This window comes from Boleophthalmus pectinirostris, unplaced genomic scaffold, assembly GCF_026225935.1.
Source record: "Boleophthalmus pectinirostris isolate CB_2022bp ecotype Guang Dong unplaced genomic scaffold, ASM2622593v1 HiC_scaffold_13, whole genome shotgun sequence".
Lineage (NCBI taxonomy): Eukaryota > Metazoa > Chordata > Actinopteri > Gobiiformes > Gobiidae > Boleophthalmus > Boleophthalmus pectinirostris.
The window spans coordinates 27,769,543-27,784,331 of record NW_026571036.1 but is presented as its reverse complement, the minus strand read 5'-3'; the positions used below and the strand labels follow the sequence as shown (position 1 = coordinate 27,784,331).

General features: G+C 38.9%; 1 protein-coding gene across 1 annotated transcript in view; it reads left to right on the top strand.

Moving 5' to 3' along the window:
* LOC110154500 (kelch-like protein 29) overlaps positions 1–14,789 on the top strand; it is a 798,906-nt gene that overhangs the window by 108,257 nt on the left and 675,860 nt on the right. The gene's annotated exons all lie outside the window — the stretch shown is intronic.

Here is a 14,789-nt window from a genome sequence, read left to right as displayed (position 1 = left end):
TACAGTTACTCATCATTTGTACTCTGATTACGTAACTCTGGTACATGTAATCTGTTACTCCCCAACACTGCCCACAATATGGTATTGTATGGTATGGTACTTAAATAAGAAGCATTTATTGAATTATGGGTGTTTTAATTGATCAAACATATCTCTAAAAACATGCTTTCTTGTGGTGAATGGGGTCGCCTTTTCGCAGATCTTACCTGTAAATTGCCCTGGTGGCATCTCCTGTTTGTTTCTAAGGAGACTGAGAGGTTTAATGCCATACTTTGGAATATTGGAGCTAGAGCAATAACATCTACTTGGAGACAAACAAGTAACTACCAGAAAAGTTACACAGTGCACCTTTAATACATTTTATGGGCGTTGGTGATATTTTATGGGTTGATATATCTGTCATTTCTTACCTCTGCAGAACTAGTGAAGAGAAATGATGTCAGGCTGTGAAAAAGTCCATATCAGTCTATAGTAACTTTGCTTTTGATTCATATTTTATATAATAATGCAGACTTTTCCACAGCCTGAGATCGTTTATCTTCACTGGTTTTGTGGAGTTTTGCTAAAGCCGCTGACGTCAACTGAGCGGAAATGACATCATATACTGTATTTTTCAGACTATAAGTCGCTCCGGAGTATAAGTTGCACCTACCAAAAAATGTGTAATGAAGAAAAAACATATATAAGTCACGCTGGATTATAAATAGCATTTTCTGGGGCAAATTTATTTTATAGAATCAGAGACCAGAACTGACATTTCCTGTGTAAAGTCAAGTTCTAGTATTAACAATAGAAGAGAGAACAACAGACTGTTAACCCTCTCCAGGCAGGCGTTGCAGATTTGCAACAGCTAAATGCCAATTACCTATTTACTCCAAATCCACATTTTGTTAGTTTTTTTTACTCAATGCAGACTGTGTAAGAATGGCTACACACAAACGGCCTGCAAAGTGCTCTTGTTGTTTACAAAGGATAAAAATTGTTTCTTGGAGAACCACACAAAAAAGTGATGTTGTTCTGCCACTGTAAAGCTGTTACACTGTGCTTTATGTTTTTATTGTTATAAAAAGTGGTATACACATAGTTAGCGTTCATATCATTTTCAGTCTTCAGTGTTAATTTACCACACCGGACCAATGCTGCAAATCTGCAACATCCCAGAACACACTGGATGTGAAGGTCTCTCTCAAAAAAAAAGTCAGGATTGTATATTACTACTTCATATGATCATTTTCCCCAAATATCAGATTTTTTCCTGTTACTAAAATTTTATTTGAGCATGAGAGGGTTAACGTCACATATGAACAGTTCTTCAGATAATTATAACATAAATAACAGAACAGAACAAGTTTACTAAACTCACTTCTGAGCAACTCGGCCTCGACCTCCGGAGGTAAACAGAGTGTCTCTTCCTCTTCTGTCTCTTCATCCCGACAGGATGGTTTCGGTTGTCTTTATGAGTTTGTTTAAATTAGAAAATTTTCAGTGGTGCGATCGACTGACATGATACAGACAGGACAGAGGCTCTTTCTGCAGGAGACATGCGCAGTAGAGTGAAGTGACAGTGGAGCAGGAGGAACAGGAGCAGCAGATACTCACACACAAGACTAGAGCCTGTCATGGCTGTCAGTGTGAACATTTTAATATATAAGTCGCACCAGAGTATAAGTCACAGAAAACACCCAAACCATGAAAAAAAAGTACGACTGATAATTTAAAAAAAAGTAATTTCCGCCAAAATAATAATTAATCATTTTAGAAATATACTCGCACAAATGAAAATTGTCACAGCACAAAGCACCACAAATGAAATCTAAATGTTTCATATCATTTTCTGGCTGTTTTGAGGCTATTAAACATTTTGTGGTGGTTAGATGACGTTATCAGCCCAAAATAAAACTGCTAAGATCTTAAGAACCATAATCGCACAAACAAAACTTTTTGCAGCACAAATGAAGCAAAAACGATTTACTCTATTTTGAGCCGTTTTAGAGCATTTTGAAGCTTCCTGGGGGCTGCCTGACCCCAATTTGACCTATAAAAGAATCGTTAATATCTCCAAAACTAAAGCAGCACAAAGAAAACTTTTTGCAGCACAAACAAAGCACAAACAATTGACATAGTTTTTGTGTTGGTTTGTGTTTAATGCTGGGTCACGCAGGTTTTATTTTTGCGTAAAGGAATGCTGTATCTTTGTGCGTGTGCATGTGTGTGCGTGTGTGCAAATTGTGTACGCACCAGGATCCAGACTCTAACTACTTTGCTACTCCTTTGCCTTGGCTCCCGTCTCTTCCTAGTTATGAAATATGCACCTATAACTGCGCTATCATTCAAATAGAAAGTTCAATTCCATTTTTACACAGAAAATTGCCCGTATTTCTGGCGCTCCAAAAATAGAGCTGCAGTCGTCTTCATTGAGTCTGTGCAGAGTTTGGTCGAGGAGGAGGAGGAGGATTTCTCAGTTTAAAGAGTGCGCTGGTGTAGCTCCGGGTTATTCCTGTACCAACAGTCTGTGCCATTATTTAAATATGAGCTGCGATGGCTCTGTTGTCCTGGACGAGCTGTCAACGCATCTATATAAGTGTAGGTCTCACGTGCACGCTCACATGCACGCCCCTCACCTGTTAAAGCACCCATATTACTCTATTTTCTGATCTATGTTCTAATGTTGTCAGACCTGGAGCGAAACGGAAAAATAATCTGTTCCGGAAGTGCACCGCTGTGTTTTTAAACTCCATTCACCTTCACTGGAATCATTTGGATCATTTCAGACCTGGAATTTCCAATCTCCACAAAAAGTAAAAAGTAAAAAGGAGCTGTCAACTTGAAAACTTCTGCTTCATGACATCGCAAAGTGGAACTGAGCATTTTGAGCTTTAGAGATGTAAACAAACTAATAATAAAGAGTTACTCAAACACGTGTGAATGAAACAAAGCAAAAGTCCAGGTCTATTTTTGAGGAGGGAACAACATTCTAACATAACTTAAAGATCAAAAATTGTGTGTAATATACTGTAGGACCTTTAACTTTTCCAGACCGACGGTATTGTATATGACACTGGGGAGTATGTGTTATATAACTGTGCATAACTTTCCAACCATAAAAGATAGAAACTTAATTTTTTTCCCCTTGAAAAGCTGAGCGTCATGGCTTTCCCACCATATTTCATTTCATTTCATTCATTTCATTATCCATCGTCACATGCTGCGTGATGATGTAGGGAAAGCGAGTGTCCAACTGGAACTTTGTTTTCCGCCAAACTCATGTACTCCGTCCATTTTGATTGGTCCAAACTTTGCCAAAGAGTGTAGTGAGTCAAAATGGTCCCTGCTCTGAGCGTCTGTGTTCGTAACAATTGAAAAAGTCGCTCTAAGTGCAGTTATTTCTCAAATAAATGGAAAATTATGCATCTTGATCTGTGTAATTGCGCATCTCTTGCTATTTTTATTATAAACTCCAAGGAAATGCAGGAAGTGATGTGGCTCTGTGTCCTGGACCTGACACCAGCTGTTTCTACGACTGACACCAGGAAAGTCATGGGGCCATTGCACTTTTTTTTTTTTGTTTTGAGGCAATAAGGATATTTTGAGTTTACTTACAGACTTGATATTTTGCACTTTTGTAGGTAAGACCCTAAATTAAAAAAATGTTTATGTCCAAAAAGTTGTTTATACATGTTTACTTATTAAATCATGTCTGATTTGTGGAGAGGTCAAGGTTTTGTTTTATTGTAACATAAATAAATAAATGGTCACATTTTTCTATAGCACTTTTCCACCTTCAAGGCACTCAAAGCACTTTACAACAAGGAACCACTCACCCATTCACACACCAGTGTACACAGACACTGTGGGCAAGGTGGGTTAAGTGTCTTGCCCAAGGACACAATGACAGCATTCATCTGTGGGAGCTGGAATCACACCAGCCAACCTGTGGGTCAGTGGATCTGACCGCTCAACCTGTGATGTTTATGTCGAGAGCTGGAATCGAACCTTCAGATCAGTGGGGGAACTTTCTGGCTGTTTTGAGGCTATTAAACATTTTGTGGTGGTTAGATGACGTTATTAGCCCAAAATAAAACTGCTAAGATCTTAAGAACCATAATCACACAAACAAAACTTTTTGCAGCACAAATGAAACAAAAACGATTTACCCTATTTCCCCCACTGATCTGAAGGTTGGCGGTTTGAATCCAGCTCTCGACATAAACATCACAAGCAGATCCACTGACCCACAGGTTGGCTGGTGTGATTCCAGCTCCCACAGATGAATGCTATCGTTGTGTCCTTAAGACACTGCCCACAGTGTCTGTGAATGTGTGTGAATGGGTGAGTGGTTCCTTGTTGTAAAGTGCTTTGAGTGTCCTGAAGGTGGAAAAGCGCTATAGAAAAATGTGACCATTTATTTATCAATTTATTTATTTTACACTAAAACAAAACCTTGACCTCTCCACAAATCAGACATGATTTAATAAGTAAACATGTATAAACAACTTTTTGGACATACTTTTTTTTTTTTTATTTAGTGGGGGAATGTTCTACCAACTGAGCTACTGCTGCCCAATCAATAAATAAATATACTTATAATCAAATAATAAAAAAAAGTTTAATGTCATAATGTCGAAAACAGTCTCCATAGCAACCAGGTGCTGAACTCTTACCAGAAAAGTTACATATTGCACCTCTAAGCTTCAGCCTACACCTTTTACTCTCTTCCTGCATGTTAAATATTACTCTTTCTGGAATCATTTCAGAATTATACCTGTGACCGAAATAAACTAATTACTCTGTCATGCTGCACAGTCACATGCACGCTCACATGCACGGCCCTTCTCGGTTAGTGCCAGTGCCGTCTCCCCGTGGGGCTCTCGGTTACACGTCTGTCTTGTCCTGCTAAAGTTGCAGTGTGTTCATTTGTGTGAAACGGCTGACTGAAGAGCTGATCATTAGAGCAGGAGGTGAAAGGAGCACTGTCCAAAATCAATGCAAGCGCCAGTCTCTATTCACCGGACAATACATTAAAGCCACAGTGAGGAACTTTCAGATAAAAATACTTACCGAGCTTGGTATTGACTTTGGTTGTTTTTATTGGACTGTAAAGCGTGTGAAAAAGGCTTGCATCTCCACAAGCCTGACTCATATATGACCTGGCCTCCATAATACCCACATAGCATAACTTTAAAATACTAAGAATTAAAGGTGCTGTGCCTGATTTTAAGTGTTTAGTTCTACAATAGTTCATTTTAAAGGTCATATATTACGCTCAATGTCATCTTAGAATGTTACCTCCTCAAAAACAGACCTGGACTTGTGTTTTGTTTCATTCACATGTTTGGGTATCCAATAATAAGGGGCAGCTAAAATGAATGTTGGTCTTGGGTCTTGTTGGTAATAGAAATGATCAGATTCCATATTTGGGAATTGACCTTTCTGATATTTCGTGGCAATGTACAGTGTATTCAATAGGACAATCCATGTCTGTGTCTGTGGGATTATGACACATACTAGAATCTGAAAACCACCGATTCCCACGTGACATCACAAGGTGGAACAGAGTGTTTGAAAGAAGAACTCAGTCTAAATCTGCAGATTTTGTGTGTTCAACATGTGTGAATGAAACAAAACACAAGTCCAGGTCTGTTTTTGATGAGAAAACATTAAAACATAGATCAGAAAATAACATAATATGGCACTTTAAAGTTTAATTTTTGTTTATTTTTCTGTATTTGTGCAAAAATCTAATCTAAAAGAGATGCTACAAAATTATTCTTTTCTGCCACCATTTCATTTTACAAAATATGTCTCAATCATCCTTAATTGTTGGCTCTTGATGTCCTCACGTGCTCTGCTCTGTAATAGTAACAGTACACTTCTTCTGCACAAACGTACCAACCAAACATTATAATTACACATAAATTATTAACAAATATGAGTGTTTGTTTTAAATGGCTCCCGTGACTTTCTTATAATTGCTGTGATGAATAATAAAGAGCTGGAATGTGCATTAACAGTGATCACGACGGTACCAACTTGTGTTGAGATCTGAACTTAACACTTTTCTCGGTAGTTTTGAATCTTCTAAACTAATCACCTTAATGTAAATCTCCATGGAAACAGGTCAGGTCTATGGAGCGGTGATCCAGCTCACAGTGAGAATGCACATTTTTAACAATATTTTTTGTGCAATAAATGACATGTATTTGAAGAATTACTAGAGATACTGTATGTTTAATGCTGGATGTACACTGTGCGATATTTTCGATAGTTTCACTCAAAACCAGAGGCAGTGGACAAATATTCACAGCTTCAAAAGGAATTATGAAGAATTTTTGCTTTCGTGGTATAAGGGTGAGTGACAGTACTGGGTGATTTATATTCGTGTATTTATTTAGTTTATGTATGTATTAAGTGTGTGTTTATTTATGTGTGTATATATGTATAATATATATGTATATATATCAGTGTGTGTTTATTTATTTTGTGTGTGTGTGTGTGTGTGTACAGTACACAATGGGGGGGAAAAAAAAGTTTTGGGGTTAAAATTATATTTTGTTTGCATAATATGTAATTTATTTCGCTATATGTAAATATTTGTTAAGTTCGGTGAGCAATGTACAGAAGCAACCACATCAATTTTGAAACTATGTCATGAATTCGGTGGGTTCATATAAGTTTTTCTTCTTTCCACTCCTTTTCGAGAAATGTGCTTTTCTGTTGTTTACAATGTTACATGAGTAATCATGATTATTGTATCTCTCTTGGCACAAACTTGAAATAAAAATGAATCAGTTAATCAATCAAAACCCCAGCTCAAACTGTAGGACCAAATCCCAGGGTTTAAAAGTTCACAGGTCACGATTCATGTTCTCACACTGTACGAACGACTTCAACAGAGTGAAACCCTCACGAGAGGCGACTGGATTTCAAACAGGTTTGATATTCTTGTGACCTATGATTGCCGATCAGGAGCTGGGCGTGACGTATTAATCGGTTCTCGTTACGCCATGTTTACTACACGAAGCACGAGACATGATTAGTAAGTGAAAACTCTGCAAAATTGGCTCAAAAAGGTCCAGAAATCTCACAGTGTACGCTCAGTTCAAGAGGAATATTCCAAGCAAAGTAATAACATCTCCATGGAGACAAGGCAGTGTAAATTATGTCTTCAGTAAGTGAATTGTAATAGTTTGTCCTTTTAGATAATTCATAGGTTATCCTCTACTACAGTCCACACTTTATTTTGATGTTACAGCCAGTGGAGTGTGTGTGAGTTTTTACAGTGCAGTAAAAGTAGCTCTCTCTCTCTGGGAGTATCTGATGCAGCAGAGCTCTGGCCTCTTGTTTAAGACACACGGCCAAATGTGCCAACTAAGCAAACATGGCACCCAGGAGCCAGAAACCACTGCTCCCCCTGATCCCCCATGATCCCCTGCTTTACACGCTACTACTGTTTCAACTCCCATACCCCCCAAACACACACACACACACACACACATACACAAACACACACACACACACAAACACACACACTATTTCAACCCCGCTAACCTCGCCCCACCTGACCACATGTGCAGTTTTTGGTTTTCATGCGTATGAGGATATAATAATTACTACCAATTCATTATTCAGTTTGTCATATCGTCTAATCCATGACAGTGGAGTGGTTGGCTGCTCTTGTGGCTACTTGGCTCACACACTGAGCAGCTTTTGAAACTTTTTGTGTTTTAAGCTCAGTTTTTAACATCATATCTTGGGATTTTAATCAGTTAAGAAGTGCAGCTTGTGCAGTTCAAAGGACACAAGTAAGAGACTGCGGGATTGTGTAAAATGAGCTGTTTTTCCTTTATCAATGGAGACTGCAAACCGCTAAGGAGCGAGGTAAGGAGTTATTTAAGGACATTTAAATTAATTAATTATTCATTGCATTTATATAGTGCCCAAGACACCCAAAGTGCTTTACAGTTCATTATTCAATCACTCTACATTCAGCAGTGGCAAACTCATACTGTAGCCCCAGCTGCCCTGGGGCAGACTGATGGAAGCGAGACTGCCAATCTGCACCATCGGCCCTTCCAACCACCACTCAAACACACACCACATTCATACTAGGAAATGTAGGTGAAGGGTCCTGCCTAAGGACACAAGAACAGTTTTCACCACTGGCGCCCCCCTGTGGCACATGGAATTCCCAAAGGTCTCCCACCCAAATACTCACCAGGCCTGGTCCTGCTGAACTTCTGACATCTGTCGTGATCAGGCTTTGACAAACTGGTAGCATTTGAGATGCTACAGGCTTTTTACCCCATATGTGGCAGCAAATTTGGCAGAAGACCTTCCAGAGGAAATACTTTGAGCAAATGACACAACGGACTATTGGATTGTGTGAAAACTTAGTCATTACTCACCTAACCTTAACATATTTCAATCATATCTGAACTTTAAACTATGGTGTTGATCTGATAATAAAGGATTTACATCATGGACTGGCTGTATACATATTTTAAATGTTTTCTTTCTGTGTACATTTTGCATATTTGTAGCAACTGCATATGTCAGGGCAGACTTCACCTTTTATTAAACCATAGTTAACGTGATTATAGATTTTACTTTAATAACTTTGTTTACTTTTCCCTGTGTTAAACATGTTGATGAAGCCTCTAATCGCAGGTCTCCATGAATTGTGTTCACAGATTTAAGTCCCCACAATGCCATAAACAGCCGCCCACTAATAGATATTCAGCGCTGCTTTTATACCTCATTTGTTTGCTCGCTCACACCAACTCTGCGTCGCTAAAACGGTTGGTCCATCTGCTACGCTAGCTCTGTGTTCGCGCGTATCCCGTGTACCCGGCTCCCCGTGTATTCCCGTGTGGCTTTGTTAGCGTAGCCGCACCTAACGCTATACGCCGCGCTCTGGCAGATGCTACTCTTCTTTAGCGGGCGCGTGTGTGATGCCAGCTCGCACCTGTCAAAAGACTTTGTGTTTGGCTAATCATTTCTCCGCGGCTCTCGGATCACAGTAGCCCGCTGTGTAAAGCGCGCGAGCAAAACATGTGTCTCTATGGGGGTAGAAGCAATGGACAGATGCTGTGTGTGTGTCTTTGTGTGTCTCTGTGTATGGCTTTTTTCTCTCTTTTTTTTGTGTTTTAGTGGTGGAAAAACACGATTCTACATGTGTCAGTAAATCCTCTTACTACTTCACTACTTTCTTAAAACAAGTTAAAAGTGTGTGGTCACGATACTGACTTGTCAAACTTCATACTAAGGAATTGATTCGATACTCAATACCGATTCTGATACCACAATGATAAAAACAAAAACAAACAAACAAAAAAACACTTTAGATAATGGACTGTAATTTTCAATATGAAATCACAGTACTTATTTTATACTTTATTCTAATTTATATTGTACTTCATATTATATTACTTTACATCTGCTTATATATGTTTATATCTGTGGTCATACCGGTTTGTCAAAGCCTGATCCCATCCCATCAGATCTCAGAAGCTTAGCGGGGTCGGGCCTGGTCAGGACTTAGATGGGAAACCACACAAAAACATTGTCATTGTGTCCTTAGGCAAGACACTTCACCCACATTGCCTAGTATGAAAGTGGTGTGTGTGTGCGTGAGTGTTGGTGGTGGTCGGAGGGACTCATTGCACTGATTGGCAGCTGCGCTTCAGTCAGTCTGCCCCAGGGCGGCTGTGGCTACAATAGTAGCTTACCACTGCTGTGTATGGAGTGAATAAATAATGCTCAGTAAAGCGTCTTTGTGACAAATGTCTGTGAAAATCGCTATAGAAATAAAGTCTTATTTACTTACTTACTGTGTAGGTTCAGGTGGGTTCCACAGTGGTCCAGGTCCATGGGTTTTGTATCTGATTCTTGATACATTTGACAACCCTATTAAAAGATAAGACACAATGAACCATGATCTAAATTTGAAGGTCGTACATTACACAAACTGGATTCTTGTTTGCTTTAAACCAGACCTGGGCATTGTCCAGCTCCCCTGCCACACACGGCTCTTTGGTTGACTCTGACCGACCCGTTTAAGATAATTTGGAATTACAAAATAAACATATTTTATAACTTGACCTCATTCATGGACTAAAGCTGCATTGCTTTTATTTAGCAGTGTTTTTTTCATAACATTTTCTATAATTCAACGTCACTTTTTCATTGCTTATTCATAACATAAACTCTTATCAGTCTGACCAGCTCGACAAAACAATGATATTTACTGCTTTTTATAAAGAAATACGATTAATATTATGCAGAATTGAGTTAAGCATTTTAGCTTCAACAATATTTTCTGTTTCTCATGTGGCTCCATGGAAAAAAATAATTGCCCCCCGCTGCTTTAAGCCATGTTATAAAGCTGTTACCACATCAAAAACAGACCTGTTTGTGTTTTGTTTCATTCACACATGTTTGAGTAATTCTTTATTATTATTTCATTAGTTTGCCCATATTGACACATCTCAAAATGCTTCTTGTGATGTCATGAAGTGGTAGTTTTCAAGTTAACTGATACAGTAACGGCACAGTACCGGGTAAAAAATTCCAGGGCTGAAATGATCCAAATGATTCTAGTGAAGGTGTTTAGAGTTTTAAAACACAGTGGAGCACTTCCTGTATTACCACATGACATCACAAGGTGGAACAGAGTGTTTTCAGCTTGAGAAGAACTCTAAATCTGCAGGGTTTGTGTGTTAAAACACCACTCCAGGTCTGTTTGTGATGAGCAAACTACATTAGAACATAGAAAACAGAAAGTAGCGTAACATGAGCTCTTTCATTAAACTGAGATCCAGGCAATTTCAAATAGTCCGTGATTAGTTCTCCCGTTAATCCTCTGTCAGTAAACACTTTGGTGGTTTGAAGCAGAGTTCAGTGGAAATCGTCGAAAAAGCAAAAAAAAACAAAAAACTAGATCTTCTTTTCACGTTTTCAACACAGTAAAAATCAGGTACAGCTCTTTTTAAACTTTTCTAATCTCCAAATGACTAAGTTTTCGAAAAAACAAATCGGGCCTTGTGTGTCTTGCCGCCTCCTCGCAGCAGCCTGCCTTAAACTCGCTCGGTGACTGACAGCACAATGGAGACGCCACTCACTCCTCTCATTAGCCCTGATTGCTGACAGTGTATTTCTTATATTTTATTTTGTAGCTCTGTCTTTCTCATTCCCACAGCTTTCTGCCTCGGCCCTTTTTCTTATTAGCAGTTAGAAGATTTCTGGGTAATCGTTGTTATTTTGAGCGTGGTCTGGAAATAGCATTTGGATAGCTTCAGGTGCGATCGTTAACATGCTGACAGGATCTCTGCTTCTGTTAATGGCTTTAGGCTGTGATTCTCAAACTGGGCTGAATATTAGGGTTAGTGCTCGGGCTGGTTCCAGTGGCGCTCAGCTGTCAGTATTCTTATGACTATTTTTCAAGCTTTTTTAAACGTGGACTGTGTAACATCTTGGTTGGGGGTCCGTCACTTGCTTCTTTCTGTAGATATGTCATTGCTTTGTGTTGAAATTTGCACAATATGACATTAAACAGATCTACTAATTACAGGTGGTTTTACAGCTCAAAAATACCTAGAAAAACAGACATTCGGATTGTGATTGGGGTTGCCTCTCCACAGATCTGACCTGTAATTTGGTCTGGTTTGGTTTCCGTGAAGATAGGAAGGTGAAACATACTGTGAAACATTCCAAACAAAGCAATGGTAAATGGTAAATGATCACATTTTTATACAGCGCTTTTCCACCTTCAAGGCACTCGGAGAGCTTTTCCAGCTTCAAGACACCCAAAACACTTTTCCACCTTCAAGACATCCCAAACACTTTTCCACCTTCAAGACATCCAAAAGACTTTTCCACCTTCAAGACATCCAAAACAGTTTTCCACCTTCAAGACACCCAAAACACTTTTCTACCTTGAAGACATCCAAAACACTTTTCTACCTTCAAGACACCCAAAGCACTTTTCCACCTTCAAGACATCCAAAACACTTTTCTACCTTCAAGACACCCAAAACACTTTTCCACCTTCAAGACATCCAAAACACTTTTCTACCTTCAAGACATCCAAAACACTTTTCTACCTTCAAGACACCCAAAGCACTTTTCCACCTTCAAGACACCCAAAACACTTTTCCACCTTCAAGACACCCAAAAGACTTTTCCACCTTCAAGACATCCAAAACAGTTTTCCACCTTCAAGACACCCAAAACACTTTTCCACCTTCAAGACATCCAAAACACTTTTCCACCTTCAAGACAACCAAAAGACTTTTCCACCTTCAAGACACCCAAAGCACTTTCCCACCTTCAAGACATCCAAAACACTTTTCTACCTTCAAGACACCCAAAACACTTTTCCACCTTCAAGACATCCAAAAGACTTTTCCACCTTCAAGACATCCAAAAGACTTTTCCACCTTCAAGACATCCAAAAGACTTTTCCACCTTCAAGACATCCAAAACATTTTTCCACCTTCAAGACATCCAAAACACTTTTCCACCTTCAAGACACCCAAAGCACTTTTCCACCTTCAAACACCCAAAACACTTTTCCACCTTCAAGACATCCAAAAGACTTTTCCACCTTCAAGACATCCAAAACACTTTTCCACTTTCAAGACATCCAAAACACTTTTCCACTTTCAAGACATCCAAAACACTTTTCCACCTTCAAGACACCCAAAGCGCTTTACAACAAAAAAACACTCACCCATTCAGACACACACTAAAACGACAAAATATTTTACCGAAAGTGCCTTTTGTTGAGACTTTGATGGCGTTTTTGGGGCTTAAAAACACAAAAATCTGAAACCACCCTCGAAAGTGGAAAAGTTTAATATGCTCCTCCGTGGTGTTTCCGTCTACACTGCCCAAGACACAAAACTCTGGTCCGATCTGCTCACGTCGCGTACACGTTTATGCCACATACATCACCACCGTGCGTCACCACCGAGCCGCCTGGCATGCATACCCAATCCAATTCCACACACTTTTGCGTCACCTTATATATGCAGATTTACTCCCGAAAACGCTCGTCTAAACGCGGAATAAAAAGTGAAGATACGACACCACTTTTTCGTCCTCTGTTCAGACCGTCATCATGTAAACGTAGCCTCACACACCAGTGTACACAGACACTGGGGGCGAGGTAGATTAAGTGTCTTGCCCAAGGACACAATGACTGCATATTCATCTGTGGAAGCTGGAATCACACCAGCCAACTTGTGGGTCAGTGGATTTGACCTCTGAACCAATGATGTTTAGGTTGCGAGCGGGATTCGAACCTTTGGATGAGTGGCTCTACCAAATGAACTACTGTCGCCCTAACATCTTTATGGAGAAAAGCAATTGACGGACCATCCAGCTAAAAAGTTACGCAATGCACCTTTAAATTGGGTACCACTTTGCACTGAATTGTATTTTGTATTGAAATGTTTTGAATGTTATTTAGATCTAATTTGGATTTTAGTTGTTGGTAAATGGCTTGCCAAGATTGCATCAAAATGGATTCTTGTGTTTTTAACTCCTTTTTAACTCCTTTATTATTAGTCTGTTTACATCTCCAAAGCTCAAAATGCTCTGTTCCACCTTGTGATGTCATGTATAGTTAGTTTTCAAGGTAGCAGCTCCCTTTTTACATTTAGTTCAGTAAAGATCGGCAATTCCAGGGCTGAAATTCTCTAATTGAAAGTGTGCAGAGTTTAAAAACACAGTGGAGCACTCCCTGTATCACCACATGACATCATATTTACATTAGACTAAACATATATTTAATACATTTAATTCTCAGGAAATTAACTTGGAAAAAGCTACATGTTCTATATTCATTGTTCACTCATTTTTTATTAATGAATGGAAAAATCTGAATAGTGAGTCTTTTTTTCCATACAGCGTCGTCTTTCTGACATATAAAGCTTTCTCTTCCGTGCTGAACTTGAGCAGCGTTTGCTCAGTTGAAGAAAAGCACACAAAACTGAAACAATGCTACAGTGGTGCTAGACCTTGCCTGCTATTGTCGTCTTTTGGCAACGCACTTCCTCTTCCACTTTAACAGTGTGAATGTGATTGATAGTGTTTGAATGGCACAGAATGTTGAACTGTGTACTGTGTCGAACTGTGTAAAAATTATGACACTGACAACTGCTTCAGGCTCACGCGTAACAGCTTCTTTTAAAATTGAAAACAGTCAACAGCTACCTTTAGTTCAGTAGAGACTGGCAATTTCAGAGCTGAAATTATCCCAATGATTCTAGTGAAGGTGTACAGAGGTGCACTGCTTGTATTACCACAATGGAAATGACTTGGATACAGTCGCTCCCACATCACACTATTTTACAATAACACAGTAAAAAAAAATAAAAATGTAATCAACTTCTAAATAAGTAGCAAATAACTGCAAGAGCTCGGTGTCAATAACACATAAATTATATAAAGGTATGTACAGTAAGTAAAAAACACATTTTGTAATATAATGTCATAATATGACATCACAAGGTGCAAGTTTGTAACAGTAATGTTATATCTGACAGACTTGTTTTTACAGCCCAAATTACTTGGTCAAATTGTCTTAAAATAAAGATGAATTGAAGTCTAAAGCCCTATACACACAGGATTAGTATGACCTAGGGTTTGGCAGTAATACAGTATTACAGTGTCCCACAGTATCAAAAAGTGACAACAGTGTCAGTTTCATTACCATCGTTTAAAAAATACATTAAAAAATCTGTAGCGCATGAAGACCTAATATAATATTATAATTTACTGATACC